At 44.8% G+C, this 20,099-nt stretch overlaps 1 long non-coding RNA gene across 7 annotated transcripts in view; it reads left to right on the top strand.

Moving 5' to 3' along the window:
- LOC311446186 overlaps positions 1 to 20,099 on the top strand; it is a 265,671-nt gene that overhangs the window by 57,718 nt on the left and 187,854 nt on the right. The window contains exon 2 of one of the 7 annotated variants that reach the window (XR_014698794.1): positions 1,874 to 1,993. The exons of the other annotated variants lie outside the window; for them this stretch is intronic. This is a non-coding gene — a long non-coding RNA (uncharacterized lncRNA). The remainder of the gene's footprint in view (positions 1 to 1,873; positions 1,994 to 20,099) is intronic. 7 annotated transcript variants of the gene reach the window in all.

The raw sequence follows: 20,099 nt of genomic DNA, 5'->3' as shown, positions 1-20,099 counted from the left end.
TGTTTGTGGTGCTGTGGGCTCACAACTGCCCATGGCACTCCGGGGCGGGGGTAACACAATGCCAATTTCCAGAACTATGCAGAGTATCAACCCTACTCCTCTTCCAGGAGAGGGGCTGCAAAAGGGGTAAGACTTTTCTGTGAGTGGGAAAAGACGGAAGCTTGGTGGGAGGAGGGGAGGAGTTTGCTGCAGGTTAAGCTTTGCTGCATGGGGCATAAGGGGCGAGATCAACAAAGGTGGGACTTATTCTTTTCGTATCTAGACCAGCTTCAGTCAACAAAGGTGGGACTTATTCTTTTCGTATCTAGACCAGCTTCAGTCAGGAGTAAGTCAGCTGAAGTCAGGTGTCAGAGTTGCATCAAGGCAAAGCTTGCGGTGATCAGTATCAGGCCTGTGTTCTTTGTTTTTCATCCTGTTACACCACTTTGTAACCAAAGATGTGGAAAGATCCACTGTAAGAGCTTTTAAAATGGAACTGTTTACCAGCTGAAGGGAAAATGACAACCTACCACTTCCTGGTTGCAGTCCAGATGTTTATTCTGTATCGACATTGCAGTGCTGTCAGTACAGCTTGTGTAGTTCTGCTGAGACATCTGTTAACTAGCTGGCTGCACTGCCAGAACCATAATAAGCTCCATGTGGGCCCATGAGCTTATCTTCTCAAACAAAGTGTTACAGACTCTACTTTTCCTATTGCTGTACTGCTAAATGTACTGGTGTTTGTTACCTTAAAACTAGCTCAGCTGTGTGTATTCAAGTTACCTATGCTTTGGACTGAAAGTGGTGGGTATTTTCTGTAGTTTTAAATTTGATTTTACAAAAGCTAAATTCTATTCAGGCGGATACTTTGGGTCCTTAATGTGTCGTGGTTTTACCATCCTCTATTTGAAATCTGTAATTCTTTGTTGGTCGGAGGGATACAAATTAAAAAAGAGATGGTCAGGCAGTATGGATCTATGTAGCTTCTCTGCTGCTGACAGTCCATGTAAAACTCATGTAAACCAGCTGAATACTTGGCTGAAGGACTGAACCATGAGAATAGGAAAGAGAGAACTCTAGGGGTTAAAGGAAAGAGCATCCTTTTTATAATTAGGACAGATCAGAAGTGGAGCAAAATGTTCTTGCAGCTGAATCAGCTGCCCTCTAACCAGCCTGGAGTCTGGAGCTGGGGCCTGATGGACACTTGTACAGAATGCAATTTAATCTGTAATGGCTGAGGAGGACTCCTCGAAGTCTGCGGCAAATGGCAATTATTGTCCCTTTTTGTCACATCCCCCCTAACCAAAACAAAAAAGAGGAAAATTAATGAAAATAACAGGGAAGGATCCTAACTAGCATGCCCTGCCTCCCCCTCTCTGTTGAAAAATCCTCTGCAGTGTAGTGAGTGAAATGAGCTGCCCTGTATAATAAAGTCTCTCGAGCACCAATGTGAAACAAGAATTCCTCCCCCACACGCATGCATACGCACCCCTTTTCCGTAATGAGCAGGGAGACGCCAGCTTGGGGGCTGCAACCCGTGTTAAATTAGCAGAGAAGGCCATCCGAAGTGGGCTGACTCCAGCGTAAACTGCCTTAAGTGTCTGTTTATTAAATCACACCACCGCTTAGAGTCTGCCCTGCTGCCACATCAGAGCTGTCTGCATACAGAAAAATCCTGGACAGTCCCAGGGGAGCTTGGTCCAACTGGATACTGGTAGTAATAGAGAGCTGGGGGGAGAGCAAGCCGCCACCAGCAGGCTCCTTGTTAAGACTCCATCATGGGTTATTCTTCCAGAGCGTAAAGGGCTTTATCTAAGGTGACTGTTGGCACTTGTAACAGCAGAGGACCTGGACTTACTGAAACTCGAAAGTCTTCTTCCTCTCTGTTTTACAGAATGTGAGTCATTCCAGGCCTTTTCTTGCTGAACTGGCTTGTGTAAGCTTTGGAGCAGTCGCTTTCCTGCATCAGTTCTTATGGGGAAGCATGGCCTTCACCTTCAGCTCTCCTTTTGGGGTACGGTATGAGCAGGTCACTAATACTCAGTGATTTTCTGTGAGTTTAATGGTGTAAATATAGCTAAGGCTTTGGAAATAGCAAATCAGCTGTTCAAATCTTAACCCATAGTATTAAAAAAGAAAATCAAAGGTTTTCCGTGTATTTGTATAGCATGAGGTGCAACGAGGGGTTGGTTCTGACTGGGATTTCTGCATATGCCTGCAAAACAGTACTGGTAACCTAAACGTGCTACATACTCTGCTGTTAGGAAGGACAGAGGTATACACCCAAGCTGTAAATCCTGACTTGTCAGGCAGGAGACAACACTCTTTTTCTGCTAGTTCTGAGAAAATTGTTTTCCAAGAACCCCACTATATTTTTTCTTTCTCAAGGGCTACTTCTTAACTGCAGTTGGAACTAAGGCTGCTGGTTTATGACTCCTGACTGCTTATCTTACCAAATGGACTGTCATACTCCCCGTTTTACACTTTCAAGATAAGTCGTTTCTTCTGCACAAATGTTTAACAAATCTCTGGAGGGGGATCTTGAGGAGGAGTGGACAGCCCACTCCTCACATAAGGAAGCCTAGGATAAAGCTTTGTAAAAGTCTTTTAAAAGTCAGAGTCTGTTCTCAGGAATAAAAAGGGTTTATTGAACAGCTCTTAAATTTACCACCTTTCACTTAGCCCAGATCTTTCTCTGGAATATGATTTTTAAGCTTCAAACACAGTTCATCCATGCATGCATTTCAGTTTTGGTTTATTTTGACAATTTTGTGGATACTTCCAGACATGAATCCCCGGCTCAACCTGCTTTTTTATGTCTTCCGTGCAGGGATTTTTGCTGCATATAGGCTTATTGAGACGCTGTTGCAGTCCAGATGGCCGTATTCTGTGCTGGCAGGTTAGGAGTCATGGTCAAGCTTTTTTTTTTTTTTTTGTGGCCCATTGACATAGTAGAAGAGCAGCAGTTGTTGAGCTAATTTGTATGCGGAAGAAGCTATGCAAAGTTTAATATGAAGTGGTTGGTTTAGCTGGCAGAAAGGGAGAGGTGGGCTGTTTTCCATTTCCCTTTAAAATGTCAAACACTAATAGTCTCTTCCGATCATCCTGAGATTGCCAAATAATTGACTCCCGCCTACAGCAAAAACCTCCCTGATCAACAAAGCAGGAAGCTGATGACAGCAACTGCCTGAACGTGTCCAAATTAGTCCACCCCCTGCAACCCCAGCAGGGTCAACAGTGGCAGCCCAGAGGTCGTGGGGCAGCAGGAGATGGAGGTTGGAGATTGCCCTGCTTCCTCTGCCCTCTCGTGCCTCCAGGACATAGCAGGGAGATGGGGGCTTCGCAGCTGGAGCAGCCAGCACCTGAACTGCACGTCCAACAGAGATGTGTTTATTCAGAAGATCTGCTGTGTGTTAGCCAAAAGACAGGGCTAGGGGAGGCAAGGAGGAAGTGCCTGTCTTTGTGAGTGGCAGCAGAGCTCTTGGGTTCTGTGTGGGGCTGACCCAGTGTCAGACAGCTCCTAGTGTGTTTTCTCTTTGTGTCCTCCAGCGTTTGCTTGGTTTGCTGCACACAACTGACTCCCTTACAGCAAGCTGGTGTCTGCCCTGGTGATGGATTCTTTCTTTCTCAAGCAACTATGCAAGTCATTGTGGAAATTATATGAATCTTACCCTCGTATGGCTTATGGGCACAGAGTGATTAGGAATGTCCACACTCAGAGCAAAGTCAGGGAAGGCTGCCCGTGAAGCCATTCCTTAGTTGGGTGCCTCATCAACGCGTCCAGTTAGGGGTGCTGAGTTGTGGTTTTATAAAGCAGTGGAAGTGAAGCAGTAAGGAAGCTTTGGCCCCATTCCCCTCTGTCTTGTCTTGGAAAGTACTGCAGGTGTGTCTGTGGCTCCTTGAAGGCAACTCAAGCATATAAGAGTAGAGGCATTTTCTTAAGATTATTTTAAGACTCAGGGAAGACGGAGAGGGGGAAAGAAAGAAGCTCCCAAGCAATACCACTTACAGGTAAGATGAGAAAGTTTCAAGACCAGGCTCTTTGTCTGTTAGCCTGTCTTCTTATTGTTTCCTTGTGTGGAGGAACTGGGGATGGGGAGCCTGCCCCTGACATCTCCGCGAGCACGCTGCTGCGGGTCAGGACCTCTGCCCGCAGAAGGAGCACTGCCTGTAGGCCTCCCACGTCTCCTCGCTGAAACCTGGGCTGGGCGCTCTGTGACACTCTGACAAAGGTCACTTTTACATCCCATCTTCGAAAAGGTCACAGCATGACCCCAGGTGCAGGAGAAGAGGAGGAGGGGGAAGAAGGCTTCTCTCTCTGTCTCTCTTTTTAGATCTGTTACTACCACTGAAAATATATACCTTGCCTTTGCTCCCGTCTGCCCCCTTTCTCTCTACCACACTGGTGTCTTCTCTTCCTAAATGCTATGTATAATTTTTCCCCTGTAGCCTGAACTGGCTAGTTGCTGGAATTCTCTTCCTTATCCACCTTGTGTGATCTGCATAGCTGTAGCTGTCCTATTGATACTTCTTTGAATTAATAAGCAACCACTTCCAACCTTCCTGTGCCTTCCAGACATAAAGCTGCATGAGCACTGTTCTGCACCAAGCTTCTTGTAAGTGCCAGGTAGTTTTGCCCCCTGAGGGCTAGGAGGGGGGAAACTAACAAGTCTTCTCTGACTCGTTCTGGTGTATGGAGGTTGGTAGATGTGTCTTTTGAAAAGAAAACCACTTTCTCTTTCTCTTTTGTGTCAACATTTACACATGTCAATGAGAGATGGGGATGAGAGGTAAAAGCCAAATCCTCAGATGTCATACACTGTGCTGCACAGCTGCTTCCCAAACCAGGATCTCTTGAACCAGCTAGAGGAAGAAAGTCATTTATTTTTCTTGACTTAAAGAAGGCCCAGCAGTCAACAAGATGATTATGTCAATATCCTGTATGCCTCCAATTCAGGACAAATGTCTTTAAATGCTGGAAAGCTGGATCACTCTTCCAGATCTTTGAAGTTGTTCCTTCTCATAGAATTTGCAGCAGCAATACAACTATTTTCTGCATTGTAGATACTGACGGAAGGGAAAAATATAGGAGGTTTCTCTGTGTCTGAGAGAAATTAGTTACAAAATTTTAATAACAATTTTTCCTAAAGGTTGGACTGTGCTACCAAAGAGGAAGGGTCTGGAGATGATTCTCTTTTTGGGGTACTGCAGCAAGTTGTTACAGATGCTAATCATAGTCCTTCAAACAACAGAAGTGGGAGACTCAGTTTTTAGAGACGTGGCTGACTTTGTGAGTACCAGAACTCGGTACAAGCTATTTTACTTGACTCCTTCACAAAGAATTTCCCTAAGATATTTAAGTTGAGTGAGAAAGCCAAGAGAGAAACATAGAAAACCCATGTTACAGAGAGCTATTTGCAACTTTTGGAAAGGAGCCAGCCTGCCCCTGGCTAGTCTTTGAAAAATAGTTGGTCAAGATTTCACTTCTATATTAAAATGAATTAATGTATCTCTATCTTGCATATGTGTAAGCGTTCTTATTGCTTACATATCCGAGTTACACCTCGAGATATATTTATTCAGAGAGTGTTTCTTTACTATGCATACATGCTGGTAGCCCTGCTGTGCAATCAGTAATTGACTACCTGAAAACCAGCTTACTTGCAGCTACGTGAATACCTTGGAAAATGTACACCTGATTCCTGAGACCTTAAAGGAAATGTATGCAGCTTGCAAGCTACCCAGAGGGCAGTCTACCTGATCCTGAACATTAACTAAGCAGATTGGTAGAGTTCTTGTGTATTGGCTGGGCCCACAGAAAAGGCAAAATCTGTGGAGAAGTAGTAACTTGCGTAAGGTCAAGAACTAGGTCATAATTGAGCTAGGCATGTCAACAAGCTGGGCTACCTGTTGAGTAAAAAACAAAGAAATAGCCGTGATGAAGAATACCCAAAGGTGGTTCTCTGGGCTCCCAGTCAGAAGGGAGACTGTTCCACTAATTGGGTCTTAAAAGGTCTTTTCTATTCTATTTAAATTCTTATAATATGCCCCTCACCAAGATATGAGGGTGTCTGTCTAAGGATGTCTCTCTTTTCATTCTTTTCAGCTGTGTTTATTTTCCCCTCTCCCCTTACCCATTCTTTGCAAGTTCATGAAGAGCATTCAGACCCCATGAGGGGGTCTCTACAGATCCCCTAAGAAGATTAAGCTCTCTGAATATTTCATGCCCTGATTGACAGCTCTTGAGGACCTCTTGTAAGCCTGGCGCCCGTATTCTTGTTAAAAAAAAAAAAAAAAAAAAAAAAGAAGAAGAGGGAGAGAGAGAGAGAGAGAAGAAAATCACATACACAGGGAAAAAAATTGATCCTATGGGCCTGACCTCTGTTGACGGAAGGCACTAGACAGAGGCAGTTCCTCCTGGACATCTACCCCCCCGCCTCGCTCCCCACCAGGTCTCTGCTGTGAAATAAAAGGAAGGTAATGGGATTTTAAGAGGCAAGGAGCAGGCAGACGACATGGCTGCTGCCCCCTCCCCCTCCTCCGGAGCCCCCGTGCTTAGGCTCATGGCCCCTCAAGAGCTATTGTAAGTCTCCATCCCTGACTCTCACTCTGCTGCCGTTCTTCCCTTTCTAACAAGCTGACCTAGCTGAGCCCATGGCCCCTCATTAGAGGCTGAACCGAAGGCTGAGCCCTGTGCTCTCCTGCAGCCGTTTCACCCCATTAAGGGTTGCCCCCTGGTTGACAGCGGGAAAGGGAGCTGACGACCTGTAAATTCTCATCAGATTGCTTTAGATTCTCCCTTCCCCCTTAATCATCCTGTAATAGGCAGCTGAGAGAAGTTTTTTATTTATTTAGAAAGGCAGTGCAGAGGAGATCTCCTCGCATGCTGGGTTTAGGAGACATTCCTTGATGGAAACAGGAGGAGGAGGAAGAGGAAGAAAGGCAGAAAGAAACAACTGCTAACCCTTTTTGCAGATGGGGTGCAATGAGATAGCGGTACCTGCAGGTGCAGCAGTGTGTTAAAGGCAGCAAAGTCCCGTTTGCTTCTTACCTAAAGCTAAAGGAGCAAGTGTGTTACACAGAGTCTGTTCTTGGAGCCCTGCTTGTGGCTATTGGTCTCTTACTCCCTATTTAAAGTTTTGTTTTTAAGGTGTTTATGGGATGTTTTAGAGCCCAAAGTGCAAGGGGAGCAGGATGTGTATGCTGCTCTGAAGCAGGTATCTCCCGGCTGTTACTGCAAAGGAAACCATTAATCTATGAGAACACTGAATTTGCTGCAGTTCCCCATTTTACCTGTCTCTTGATGGGCTTGCTTAAGTTCAGAACTAACAAAAAAGCAGATCAGTGAGAGATTTATTTAAGCAGGTGTTAACTGCTTAAATTCCTTAAAGAATTTAACTGGGCATTTCTGGCAGAGAGCAGTTGTGTTTAATCCATAGCAGCCAACCTCCTACTTCTGCTTTGTTCGTTACACTGCAAGGATAGGTGGTAAGGAGGCTGTGAAGTCCTGGGTTCCCAGTCTTCACAGATAAAGCAGTAGCTGCTACGTGTGCAAGTGAACCAGCAAGAGGAAGGTCGTAGCTGTGTTTGGGATAAGGATGGCCAGGGAACCGCAGAGGAGGATAGGAAAAGGGAAGCAGAAAAGTCAAAGTCCTCTACTGCATGCATGGAAATTGGCACAGCTTCCTCTTGGTGAGCTTACTGGAATCGTCCATGGTATGGGGGACACTCCACACATTTGGCACAACGGGATTATGGCCATGCAGGCAGACAAAATGGTTACTGCTGGATAATTAGGGGACTCTTCCAACTGTTGTGGTACTCTCATCCTTTCCTTCCTCAAGGAAGCTGCTGGATTTAAATTGTCTCCTTCATATGACGAAATTTGCTGTTAGGTTTGCCTTCCTGGTGTGATTGAGCCAAAGTGTAACACAAATCTGTGTTAAACTCAAAAATCCTTTCTGTGCAGATTCAGTATTTCTCTGTGGGCTGTGCTTGGACACCCCAGTAAGACTTGGGACCTTTTGAACAGTGAACTATTCAAGAAGCATGTAGGGTGTTCTATGTAAAAGGCATTGGCAATTTTTTAAAGCTAGTTGAGCCAGTATGTTATCCAATAACATCACCTTTTTAAAGTCAATTATTCTTCTTAACAACCGATTGATGTCCCATTTACTTGTGATAGCAATCTTGGTGGAATGCCAGTGCCATTCCTCAGTAGTGCTTATCCTGCCAATATTCTCTGGATGGGGTATGCAGCTTTATATCACTGTGTGCCTAATTTGGTATTTTGCTCTGGGGGGATGAGGAGAGCATCTGGATGTTTATAATCAGCATGGAAAATACTCGTATACAAACAACCCTAGGAAGCACTAGCTTTTGCTTGTCACCAGTCTCGCACCCCTGGTGTAAGTTTTTATAAAGGCACAGTTGGTCTGGCACAATAATACCACCCTTGGCCTAGTCCCTGTGTCGCTGGGTACCACTGGCCTGAAGGATGGAGTTCAGGGCTCTGCACCTAGTCAGTTTATGTGCCTGAGAGTGCTGTGTAGACAGCAAACTAACCAAGAAAAAAGTACCAGAGGTTTTTGAGAAATTTATTTCTCTCCTACTGAAATGAAATGATGGGGCAAAGACTAGATTTTCATCTCAGCTGTAACCATTGATACGAAGTGGAAAAAGCTCAGCAGACTTTCACATAACCTTACAGATTCAGGGATAATGAATTGGAGTTTTTTTAACTTTTTTCTAAGCTTAGAAAGAGGAAGAATCTTATCCACTTTTTTGTAGTGGGTACACTCTCTACAGACAAAATCCCATGCAATGGTCAAGAAGGCCATTTTTCTTTCCAGGAGTAATTTCTATATCTTATTTGATGTTAAACATGATGGAGGATACAGCTTATTGAGAACATCACATTTTTCTGGTCGAGTAGCACATAGGAAAATACTTGTGAAGACATCCCTCACCTTCTGTTTTTAGGCACCCGATATAGGAGAAATAGCTCTTCAAAGCAATCCTCATCTCTTCACGGAACTGTAAAATAATTCACGATGTAAAGGACTTCTGGAAGTCATCTGATCCATGCTGCACTCCAAGTGGAGTGGAAGAGATCAGGGCACTGCTGTCCATCCTCAGTCCCCTCCAACAAAGAGCTGGCTCTTCCCGTTACGGTTTGGAAGAGTCAGAACTGCTGCAGCCCTGCCAGCCTTTGCTGCTGGAGTGGCCTTCCCATGGTAGCTGTGCCAGAGGGGGCTGTCCTCTGTCTTAGAACAGTGATGGACTGCCTTTGCTCTGGGTGTCTCAAAACTGCAAATTCATTTCAGCCACCCAAGTGGAAAAGTCTGCATTGCTACGGCGGTGTGTGCACTAACAAGTGACTGTTGCGGTAATAACAGCATAAGAAAACTGAGGTTTTTCCATTAGGAATAAAAGAATGGTAATGGAAAATTTAGGATCCCTATTGAAACAGTTATCCATGTTCAAAACCAGAGTGGAATTTCAAGTTGTTTTTTAGGGTTCTGAAATTTCTGGATCGTTTTTTCCATTTTAATTTGTGGTTAGGAATAGAACCAGAGAGGCTAAGATACCTCCCAATTTCTTCTAGCAGTTGGAGCTGTGAGCAGAAGTTCAAAAATGTAGTAGAATCATGGAAGAGAATCATTTCCTCAAAGGTTTGGAGCTCAGTTTTGCAGAGTTAGGAGGTTTGTGTCAGTTTCCAGTTAGACAACAGACATCTGAATACGTTCTTGGGTCAAACACGGGGCCAGGTTTGCAAGGAGAGCTGTGTGAGTAAGGCCCTATAAGCGCAGGACTGGGGCCTGGAAGATTTTCCCCTTCTCAGATTGCAGTTGGTGCTGCAGGGAGTTCAAGGTGGTGGGCGAGCATTGTTGCTTTCTCCTTCCCTTATAAGTGAAATGAGATTTTCACTAAATACGATCTGTACATCTTGAGAATGTCTCTTCAACTCTGCAGAGTATCACCAGATACACACTGGCCTTTTCATCCAAAAGTGAGCTTTTCTACAAAAGAAAGGATCACCTTTATGTTTGCAAAGGCTGTGTTTTGCCTTAAACAGGCTAAAATTTAGAGTTGCAATCCACAAAATACTTTTACTTGGGTAAGGTGAAATTCTTTTGGAAAAGGATTTGTCTTTAGTAAGAACTGTAAATGTAACATACCCTAATGTGCTGCCAACTGTCGATGTTTGTAAGCGTGTGGTGAGGAAGGAGTTAAAGGCTCGGCTCCGTGAGCCATCCACAGCAGGGAATGACCCAGTTTAAAAGGGTTAACAGTATTTGGTTTTTCAGAACTATTTGTTATATCAAGTTAGTGCAGTAGAGGTCACACAGGTCGCTGCGCCTCCCCCCTTCCCTTTCCATTCCCAGCCCCCGCTCGGTTCCTTGTTCCTTCTCTAATCTGATGACCTCAGACACAGCTCTTTCCTTATGATGTTCTTGACAGCATCTTCAGACAATATGCAGCTCGACGCCAGTTGTCTTTCCCTTTCTCTCCTGTCCCACAGGAGAAAACCTTGGATGCTAAAAGGCACTTTGTGCAGTGGGGAAAAGCCTCAGCAATTTGTTCTGTGGTTTTTGGACAAGAGCAGCTCAGAAAACAGTTTTCCTTGCATGTGCACTCCTAGCATGACTCTCTTTTCTGTCTAGTGTGTGTTTGTTTCTTTCTTGGTGTTGGGCTGGTTTTTGTTGTTTGTGTGTGTGTGATGGAAAGCCTTCTGTAAATCCTGATTTACCAGCTGTTCCTTCTGGTGTCTTTCTTTGTCATGGTGCCGAGTGTTGTCTTGCAGAAGTTCTGAGCAAATGCTTTTTTGAGAGTTGGCATGTTGCTATTTGCAAATGGTAATAGGAAGTTTTGGCTGGAATATGCACATGGGTTTAGCAGCCGAATGAGGTCAAATTTGCTATTGCAAATGTGAAAGTTTAGCACAGCAAATGCTGTTTAGAAGATTCTCATTCTTATCCCTACCCTCTGACCTTCTCCCAGTCGAAGCTTTTCTTAGATTTTGTCAGAGTATTTTTGTAACCTACTTCTAGAGGTACTGAAGGTCTGTAGATCTCCTGAACGTGAAGGAAAACTTTGTGTCTGGTGTCTTCTGAAAATGCAGGTTAGAAGCAGTTCATAGCTGTCATGCTCGTATATTTTTCAGTTGTACCAGTGATACTATGGTAACCTTCTGCCATAGGATGAGAAAGGAATAGAACACAAATACCCTACCTGATATCAAATGAGGAAAGGTCGCATTTCCTTGGTTCCTTGCTTACTGTTTCTTACTTTTCTATGTGTTTGCTTGTGTCTCTTTTGATATCCAGCCAAGTTTTTGAGAATGTTTCTCACTTCTCATTTTATGCAGTTGCCCATTATGCAGCCAGAGGTGGCGGAGTCACTTGTGCTGCTTTGGGTAAAGCCAGGATGAGTACAACGGGCCATTTTTATTCCTCCACAATAGTTTAACCTGGTCTCTGAGGGGTGGGGTAATCTAGTCCTGGGTGTCCTTCTTCTGAGGGAAGTGAGTGACAGCCAGGTCCTGCTGGTAACGCTACAGCTGGTTCTTGCAGCCTTCCCAGGGCAGGTTAGCTGCCAGCCCCCAGTGTTTGTAGCAGGGCTGAGGCATCAGTGAGAAAAAATGCCTGAGCATGTTTTGTGTGAATTCAAAAGCAAACTGCAACTGGAGCATGCTTGCAGCTTGTATTTGCTTTCTGGTCATGTTCAAGTAGAGCAGTGCTAGTAGCATGCATGTTAATTAAAAAGCAAAGTTAAAGGCTGTGTTTTCTGTTAGAACTTTTGTATACAAAACTCAAAGAAAATCCAGGATTTTAGTTCAGCCAATGCAAATTGATAGTTCTAGAGAGCAGACCCTTGTGCTCAAAATTTCTTGTAACTGGCACAAAAAGAAGTAACACATTTCATTTTGACATTTTTTCAATTCACAACTTGCTTGTTTGTCGACATGGTACAGTCACATGGTGGCACCTCTGTTTCCTAGAAGCATGACTGGCTGGCACTGGGTAATAAACACTGTGATTACATTCACTTGTATGCTTTGCTGGGTAAGTTGGAAGAAATGATAGTGTTTGAATACAGCGTGCGCTAAGCTGTTTATTCAGCTCTGATGTTTAGCATAAGGCTTAGATACAAAACTGTTAAAAGTGCCTGGCAGAAAATGCGATACCTTGGAATACTTGGTGTTTTCACAAAAGATGGTGAGGGTCTAATACATGCAGGGTGACAGGATGCTGTACAGATACCATGCTCAGGAAATTCTGAGTTCTATTTTCAGTTTTAACCTTAGCTTGGTGTCTTTAAACTAGTTAGCTGTCAGTCCTTCCCCAGTTTCCCATTAAGGAATTGGGGATTGTACTGTGTACTCATCCACTTCACAGAGAAGCTGTTTCTCCTCTTTATATTATAGCAATTTACGAATGTTTGGTGACCAACAAAAAAAAAAGGGGATTGAAGTCAGGAGTTTTGGAGTTAGTGGACTTCTTCAGTCGAGCAACTGTTGTACACACTGGGAAAAAAAATGAGTTTAACCTTCTTGAACCTCAGGTGGAACATTACTAGTGTTTTACATTACCCAGGAGGATAGTATAGGTATTGAATCCAGTATCTGCGTGTTTTGAATCTTTGTTCTAGATTCTCTGGGTTGGTTTCAAATCTTGCTCCAGGGCCTGCCCAGATGTTTCAGGATTCTGGAGAGTCATGGAGTTGCTGTGTCATTTGTTATGCAGCTCTCACTGTATGTCACTGTTGGCCTCAGGATTGCAGGTTTTTGGAAGCATAAATGTGGTGGAGAAAGGGACTATCTGGAGGAATTAAACAGTTTCATTTTTTATTTTGTTTCCTTTTCATAAGGAAAGGCAAAATGCTGACTGTTGTGTTGTTCCAGCGTTCTTCTTAACCATTAAGTCACCTAGTTCACAGGACGGTATCGTAAGGAAATTTCAAATAATGGAAAGATGTATACAGTTTCTGTAGCAGGGAGGAAAGCAACAAAACAGGAATGGAAATTGGCAGGAGGAGGTCTGAAAGGCCAAAAGTTTCCAGCTCAGAAAGACAGTGAGAGAGGAAGTCAGCGAGTGCAAAAGGATTCCCTCTCTCCCCACCTCTCGGCCCCCACCCGCTGTCCTTCCTCCCCACCCCTCCCGGGGAGATGGGAGAAGAAACTTGGCAAGCCATCTTGTCGCCAATCAATCTGTGGTGTAACAATTAGCACTTAAGCAGCACTCACGCTAAACACAGGCTCAGAAAACACTTACAAAGGAAAAGAGAAAAAAAAAGAAAAAACACACCAACACAACAACAACAGGGGAAAGCTGGAACAGATCAATGCCACGCCGAACAGGAGGCACCTAATACCCCATTATTGACGAGGACGATAGCGCTTTAAGTGTGTGCTCTCCATGCTGAGCAATTAGCCAGCAGGACCACTGCAGCGAAGGCAACTCCACCGCAAGAACGCACCCTCCCCTGCTGCCCACCACTTCCCCCAAGAGGTGTTTGATGACAGCTTCATTTGTTAGCGTGATTCCAATAGCTGGCGGCGCCGGCATCCTTTCCATTACGGAAGGGAGTGCGAGGGGAGGCTGGGCAGTAGGTCTTCTCTCCCCCCGCCCCGGCCGGTGGTAACAGAATACAGTAGACACGGAGTCTGTCTGTGCGCTGGCTAAATTGATTGTAATGGGTTTCTTAACGTGGTGAAAGAGCCGACTGTTTTCTCGCCTCCAAGAAAGGCCGGAGGAAGGAGGAAGTGACTCCAGCGGCTGCAGCACAGTGGATGAAAGTAAACTTTTGTTTAGTAAAGAGCAGCCGACTGCAGACTGTCTCTGACCTTTCAGCTAGCTCTCAGCAACACTGTTTTGTAGAAGAAAGGAGAGAGAGTAGAAAACAAACCCTGTCAGCTTCCTGCCTTGGCTCTTGCTCTCATAATAACCCTCCTGTCTGGCTGCACTTCCCAGAAGCACACTGGAAACCTCCTAATGGCATGAAGTCGGTTTTCAGAAGGTGCCTATGGTCTTAAGGCTTTCAAAGGGAATTAATGCACATGTAGAATAGGGTTTATGTGCTTTTAATGCTTGGCTAGGCTGGGGTTTACCTCAAAAGGTGTGCCTAGCTCCTGTAATGGGACAAGCTAGGGCCAAACCCAGAGAGGATGTGGCCTTCTGAAGAGTATCCAAACAGCATCTGTTACTGATAAAGCGCTGTTTGTCTGGGAGCCCAGGAGCCATCCTGAGACCTCCCAAGCAGAGGGACTTCTCCCAGGTTAGAGTATGTCTGTGCAGTCAAATAAATCAATAAGGCAGTCACACTGGTTTGTAGTGGCAAACACGTCAGGTGCTGTTGGACGCACACTCTGCTTTTCCCAGTTGTGCTGAAGCTTACTCTGCTTATCTTCAACGTTGCTGCTACCCAGGCTAGCTGGGATCTGCCTTGATAAAACATCATTGGGAGCTCCCCAGAGTAACCTGACCATTTTCTGTCCTAAAAGTACCATGGTGGCACATCTGAGCAGCCTTGTTCAACAAATAAAATAGATAACATGGATTTGCCAGTTTTTCTGGGAGGTAGTTTATATTGCAGTAGCTCTCTGTGCTTAAATCTGTCCTGTTCAGCTGTTGTGGGCTGTTCCTACATTAGCAAGTTGTGCTGGAGTTGAAGAGGCAGGCCCTTTGAATTCCTCATCACTGTGGATATGCTTTGGTTCCCTCTTCTCCTTCTGTGCTGTGAGTCTCTTAGGGTATGGAGCTGACAGATACATGACAGAGAGGAGGCCCAGACACCTGGCAGGTGGGCACTGCCCTATCGCTGGTGAAGAGGAAGAGAATTTATGTTTGACGTTACAGTAGCGTCACTGGGATTACAGGTGGTTACACACCTTCCAACCCTTGCTTCATTTGAAAAACAAATTTATTCTGCAAGTTATATCTTCTGAGCAAAGAAAGGAGGCTGAGAAGTACAACTTGCCGTGCCATTGTAACCAGAAGCTGCTGTTTGCTCCTGACCAGGAGGCTTTCGGATGATGCCAGATGGGGCCATTAAAGCTGTGCAAACAATAAGGAGCACATAGGGGAGGCTGTTAATGGGTTTCTTTTGGAAGCATCAGCTGGAGCTGCTGAATGGGGCACATGACCTATTAAAAAAAGCCACTTGAGAAATCTCTGTGCCTGCTGCAATGATGGGATATTTTTACCCTCCCCGTTTATGCCAACCCACTAAGGATCTGACATGCTGGACGCTCACACACTTGTGTTTGCAGCTTTGCTCACTTGCCAATATGCTTTATGGCTTGTGCTATAAAGCACTAAGATCAATGGACTGGATGAAGCATCCCGACCACATTGTTTTGAATAGAGAGGAAGCCACGTTTAAGGAGATGGCTTCCACAGAAGTGTTGTTTGATTACCGCTTCTGGGAAGGGGAAGCCTACTTTTAGTGCACATTCTTTCAGTGGTTACAAACCGGTGTTTGGCATGGAAAGCAAGCAGCAACATGCACAGTTAGAGATAGCTAGCAGAAGACTTGTCAGTGCCTACATTCTTAGGCCTTGAGTTGTGATGGGCGTGCTTATGTGATGCAGAGATTCTGGTAGAGCTTGGTAAAGGAGTGAGCTTCACCTCACATGAGGATCAGCAGCTGAGTCCCTTTCTGTCATAAGAAGGGAAATGCCTCTACCTACAGTGGCCAAAAATAGAAATAAAAAATTTACATGGTAGAGAATTGAAGAAAAAAACAAAAACAACAACAAAAAAACTTAACTGTAGACCAGATTTGAATTTGTTTCATACTTTGAGAGTATTTTCAGTCTATCTTCTGGTGCAGAATATTCCAACATCCTGCCTTGGGATTAGGGAGGCTGTGCTCATTATCACAACATAAGTTAGCTAGAGATTGTGGTTTTGTATTCAGCAGATTCAGTGAAGAATTGTGCCTTTAATCACAGCAAAAATCATCTCTCAAGTAGTTGAGATTTTATAGCCGCCCACTTTGATGTGGTCATTGCTGTTCAGCTCATCCATACGACTGCAAGCTCCTCTGTAAGCTCCCAAATGGTGCTGTTACGTTTATTTCCAAATAGTACAATGCAGAGGTGTTGGTAGGATCTTGCTGAGATAAAGTCAACAAGAACAGAACAGGCCTTGGAGAAAACCTTCAGGAAGAGCATGAGAAGGAACATTGCATTTGGATTTGTCTGTGCTGTAATAGTGAACAGAATAACCGGGGAAAAGAGAGGGTGCTTGTTAGCAGGGAACGGTAACAAGAGCAGGGCTGCTCTGTGGGGGATGCTGAGCTGGGAGCTGAGAGTGGCCATAATCCAGGCAGGGCTGGTGCCCCTGCCAGCCAGGGTGTAGTCCCCCAGGACAAGAAGACTGCCACAGGGGTGGTGGCAGCGACACCTTCCATTCACAGACTCATTTGCCCAGTCAGACAGATGCAACGTGATGAGTCATGTCGGAGGTCAAAGTGGGAAGTCCAGCTGGTGAACGAGGAGTAGCAAAGGACAGGCAGGACGCAGATGTTTCTGTGTCATAGCTCAGGCAAGGAGTGGGGCTAAAATGAAACTTCAGGACCAAGGAGCAGAGGGTTCTTGGATGGAGGTCCCAAGTGAGGCTGTCCAGGGCTGTTAAGGTCCATTAGTACACTCAGGGCATGAAAGGAGAGGATGAGGGGGGTCTGCATCTTTGCAGTGGTGCCCTAGCCCTTTTCTCCACAAAGAGCTAAAGACTAGTTTTTCAGTTTGACACAACATCCCCTTGAAATTGCATAAGAACCAACTTGATGAGTTAGCTGGAGCTACAAAAGGAGTGTGTGCTTTGAATTGCAAGAGTATTTTGTCAAATTCTTAGGTAGTCAGTGACAGATCATCAAATTAAACTTGGAGACAGACTTAGCGTGTTTCACATGGCAAAATGAAATCTCGAGCCCCTTCAGACTTGTAATGTTTCATACTGGCGTGGAAAACAAAATTTCACAATGCCAGAACCTCCTGGTTTGTCTGACTTCAGATGAGGTGTTTTCTTTGAGCTGTTTGCAAGCAGCAGTGAAGAACTGATAAGGGAACTTTCCATGTATCATCATTTCTCTCTGTCTTTGCTGTGTGCTGAACTTGAGAGAAAGAAAAAATGTGGCAATATGGTCCTTGCCTCTGCACATCTAGCTGTAGCTCCTAAACCTCCAAAACCATGAATATGCAGTTCTGCAAATCCCTCCTGTCCCTTGCCTGTGTCTGGGAGCCCTTCCCATCCCATCTGACAGGATGCATCACCTGAAGGAAAATCAACTTGAAGTGTTTTCTCTCCCACTTGCCACGTTCCAACTTTGCTTGCTGAGAGAAGACGAGAAAGGCTTTTAACACCATCCAGTGACCCAGCTCTAAGTACAGTCTCCTGGATTTGATCTAGCTGGGGAGACAGGAGGTCAGCTGCAGGGGCCAGGAAGAGTGAGAGAAACCATGTCAACAGGCTGCTCCCGCCGTGTCTGAGTGGTGAATGATGAGCGTGTGACACGGTAGAAGGAGCGAGGGTGCTCACCTGGAAAATGTTGCGGGAAGGCTGTCATGGATGTTTAAGTGCTGACAAGATGTGTCTGAGATATCCTCGCAGTACAGTTAAGTACATAAGAGTAATCTTCCTCGTGGTTCCTGATTTAGAAGCAAAGTTGCTGTCCCGGTTCGTAGTAGGGAAATGAGCAGTACTTAGAGCTCAGTGTGGGGGGAGAGAAGTCATTTTTCAATATGGAATAACACTTCTCTACTTACGTAAGGACTGAATGGGCAGATGAAGATGGGGATTTAATTCTGCCATCTTGCCTTGATCCATAGGTCTGATCCTTAATTAGCTGGAACCAGGAAAAACTCATTTTGCCTGAACAGGTTTTGAAGTCATTTCTCTCTCAGGAACATACGTGGATCACTAAATCCTTTGATCCAACATGTGACTTTCTGAGAAAAATATCCATGGGATGAATCAGCTGTCTTAAATGTGTGTCTTTCAATGGTCAAATGCATCCCACATTACTTCCAGGAATGTTGCAAATCCGGTTGGAGACAGCATTGGACGAATCTGATTCCCAAAGCAGTCCCGCTGTACTAGTTGGTGTACTAACACGTAGCAGAAAAATCCGACCAGCTCAGGGCTTTATAATCGATGAATGTAAGTACTTTTAGTCCTGCTGCGTCGTCTGTAAGCAATGAAAGCACATCGAAACTAAGCCATTTCAGTCGTGAGGAATGGATGTGATATAGCAGGGCTGTCGTGGGCACAGTGCAAAGCAATTTACCCTGCTGATGAGCCATGGGTACCATGTTTTCTCAGGTTTTCCAGTCAGCTTGTTCCAAGTTAGCTCAGCTATCTGTGCAGTGGCACTCTGGTCTGCTTTGGACATGGTCAGTCACGTGCACTGGGGGTACTGGCCCAGTCCTCTGATGTGTTGTCGGTTAAGAACCAAAGTAATACTAGAAGTTCCTAGTGGTGCAAAGGGAAGGAATGTATGGATTTCCTATAGTAAATGGTCTTTGGAAATAATGTCTTAGTGGATTTGAGCGTGTACCTCCCAGTGCCTCGTCAGGGAGCACACAAGCACACTATACAACCAAAGCTAATCATTTTCTGAAGACATGACTTGTCTGATTCCAACATCCATTTAAATCAGTAAAATGTGCTTGACTTCCCTGCAGTTTTCCTACTTAAAATGTGATGAGCAAGCTCAGAACCAGGTTCTCGCCTTTTTATTGATCCAGGCTCAATGCTTCCGTGAAATCAAAGTAAAAAAACTGAAATTTCGACTGCTCGAGTGAGGGAAAAAATGGAATCTTTTATTTTCTCTTCCTTTGTTTGTTGCTCATAATCTTAATTGCTTGACTTCTGTCATTCTGCAATAGTCAGCAGTGAGAGCTTTGTAATGTTTAGCCCTTGAGCCTGACCTTCCAATCCTAGCAAAGTCAAAAGGAGAGGAAAGAGTTTTAACAGGATTTAATTGGGGTCGTCTTTGCCTATCAGCCTCTTCCTGCTCTCCACCTGCGGGGGTTTGAGCTGGGGCCCTACTAACTGGTGGAGACGGAAGGGTGGAGAGAGGAAGATATCTCCACGTCAGAGCCATGCAGCTGTCATTCTGGCTTACTGGGCAGACAGGAGATGGTGCCTGCAGGAAACAAAGATGGTTCCCACCTGTCCTGAGCTAATGAGGATGTTTCTGATGTCAATAAATGTTTCCTGATCACAACAAAAAGCCAGTAGTGTTCACAACGCACTCATGAACAACAGGCAAGTAGAGAAGGTGGAAGACAGATGTGAAAGAATGGGGGAATAGGATGCAGATGAGAGAGAAGAATGTGAAGAGAGGTTATTTGAAAGAGGAGAAAAAAAGATGGGGAAAGAACAGAGGAATGAAAAGAGAAAGTATAATATGGCAAAAGGAGAAAAGGATTTCTGGAGGGAGTGGAACAGCAACAGAGAAACAGATGTGAGAGGACCTAAGGTGAGAAAGGTTGAAAGCACGTTGGAAATGGACAAGAAGAAAAAGTCGTAAAGGAGCAATGGAAGAAAGCAGTAACAGGTGGAGAGAAGTGTTGAACCTAACAGATCCTTTTTGCAGAAAAGCTTGAGAAGCCCGGAGCAGCAAAGGATGGGACAGAGCTTGTAAGAGGAACCCTGGGTGTAGAGAAATGAAGGGAAAGGATGGGGGGAAAGTCCTTCTGACATTAATATCAAGATTTTAGTCTTACCCTTGAAGTAGTCAATTGACTGGAGAGCAAAAATAAGACATCTACATCAAGTTAGATGACAGGAAGAGAAGTGCAAATGGGAAACTTGAACCAGGCACTGGTGGGCATCCTGTGCTCCAAACTGCGGCATGGGTATGCTTTAAACACACCCTGGCAGGGGGGTAGGGCTGAGAGGCAGGCAGCTCTCAGGCTGTTGGAAGCTGAGTTGATGGGCTTTCAGGAGAGATGATTGATAGCTCTGGTTTTTGGTTTGACTGCTAAAACTCAATATAGACTTGGCCTTGGATGCCCATTATCATGTGCATCCTCTGTCTAAAATCTGACAATATGTTTCTAAGGGAAGCTTCACAGTAGCAGAGCAGTTTGGAAAATCTGGTTTGTG

This window comes from Aythya ferina, assembly GCF_964211825.1.
Source record: "Aythya ferina genome assembly, chromosome: 17".
NCBI lineage: Eukaryota > Metazoa > Chordata > Aves > Anseriformes > Anatidae > Aythya > Aythya ferina.
This window is presented reverse-complemented; position numbering and strand designations above follow the sequence as displayed.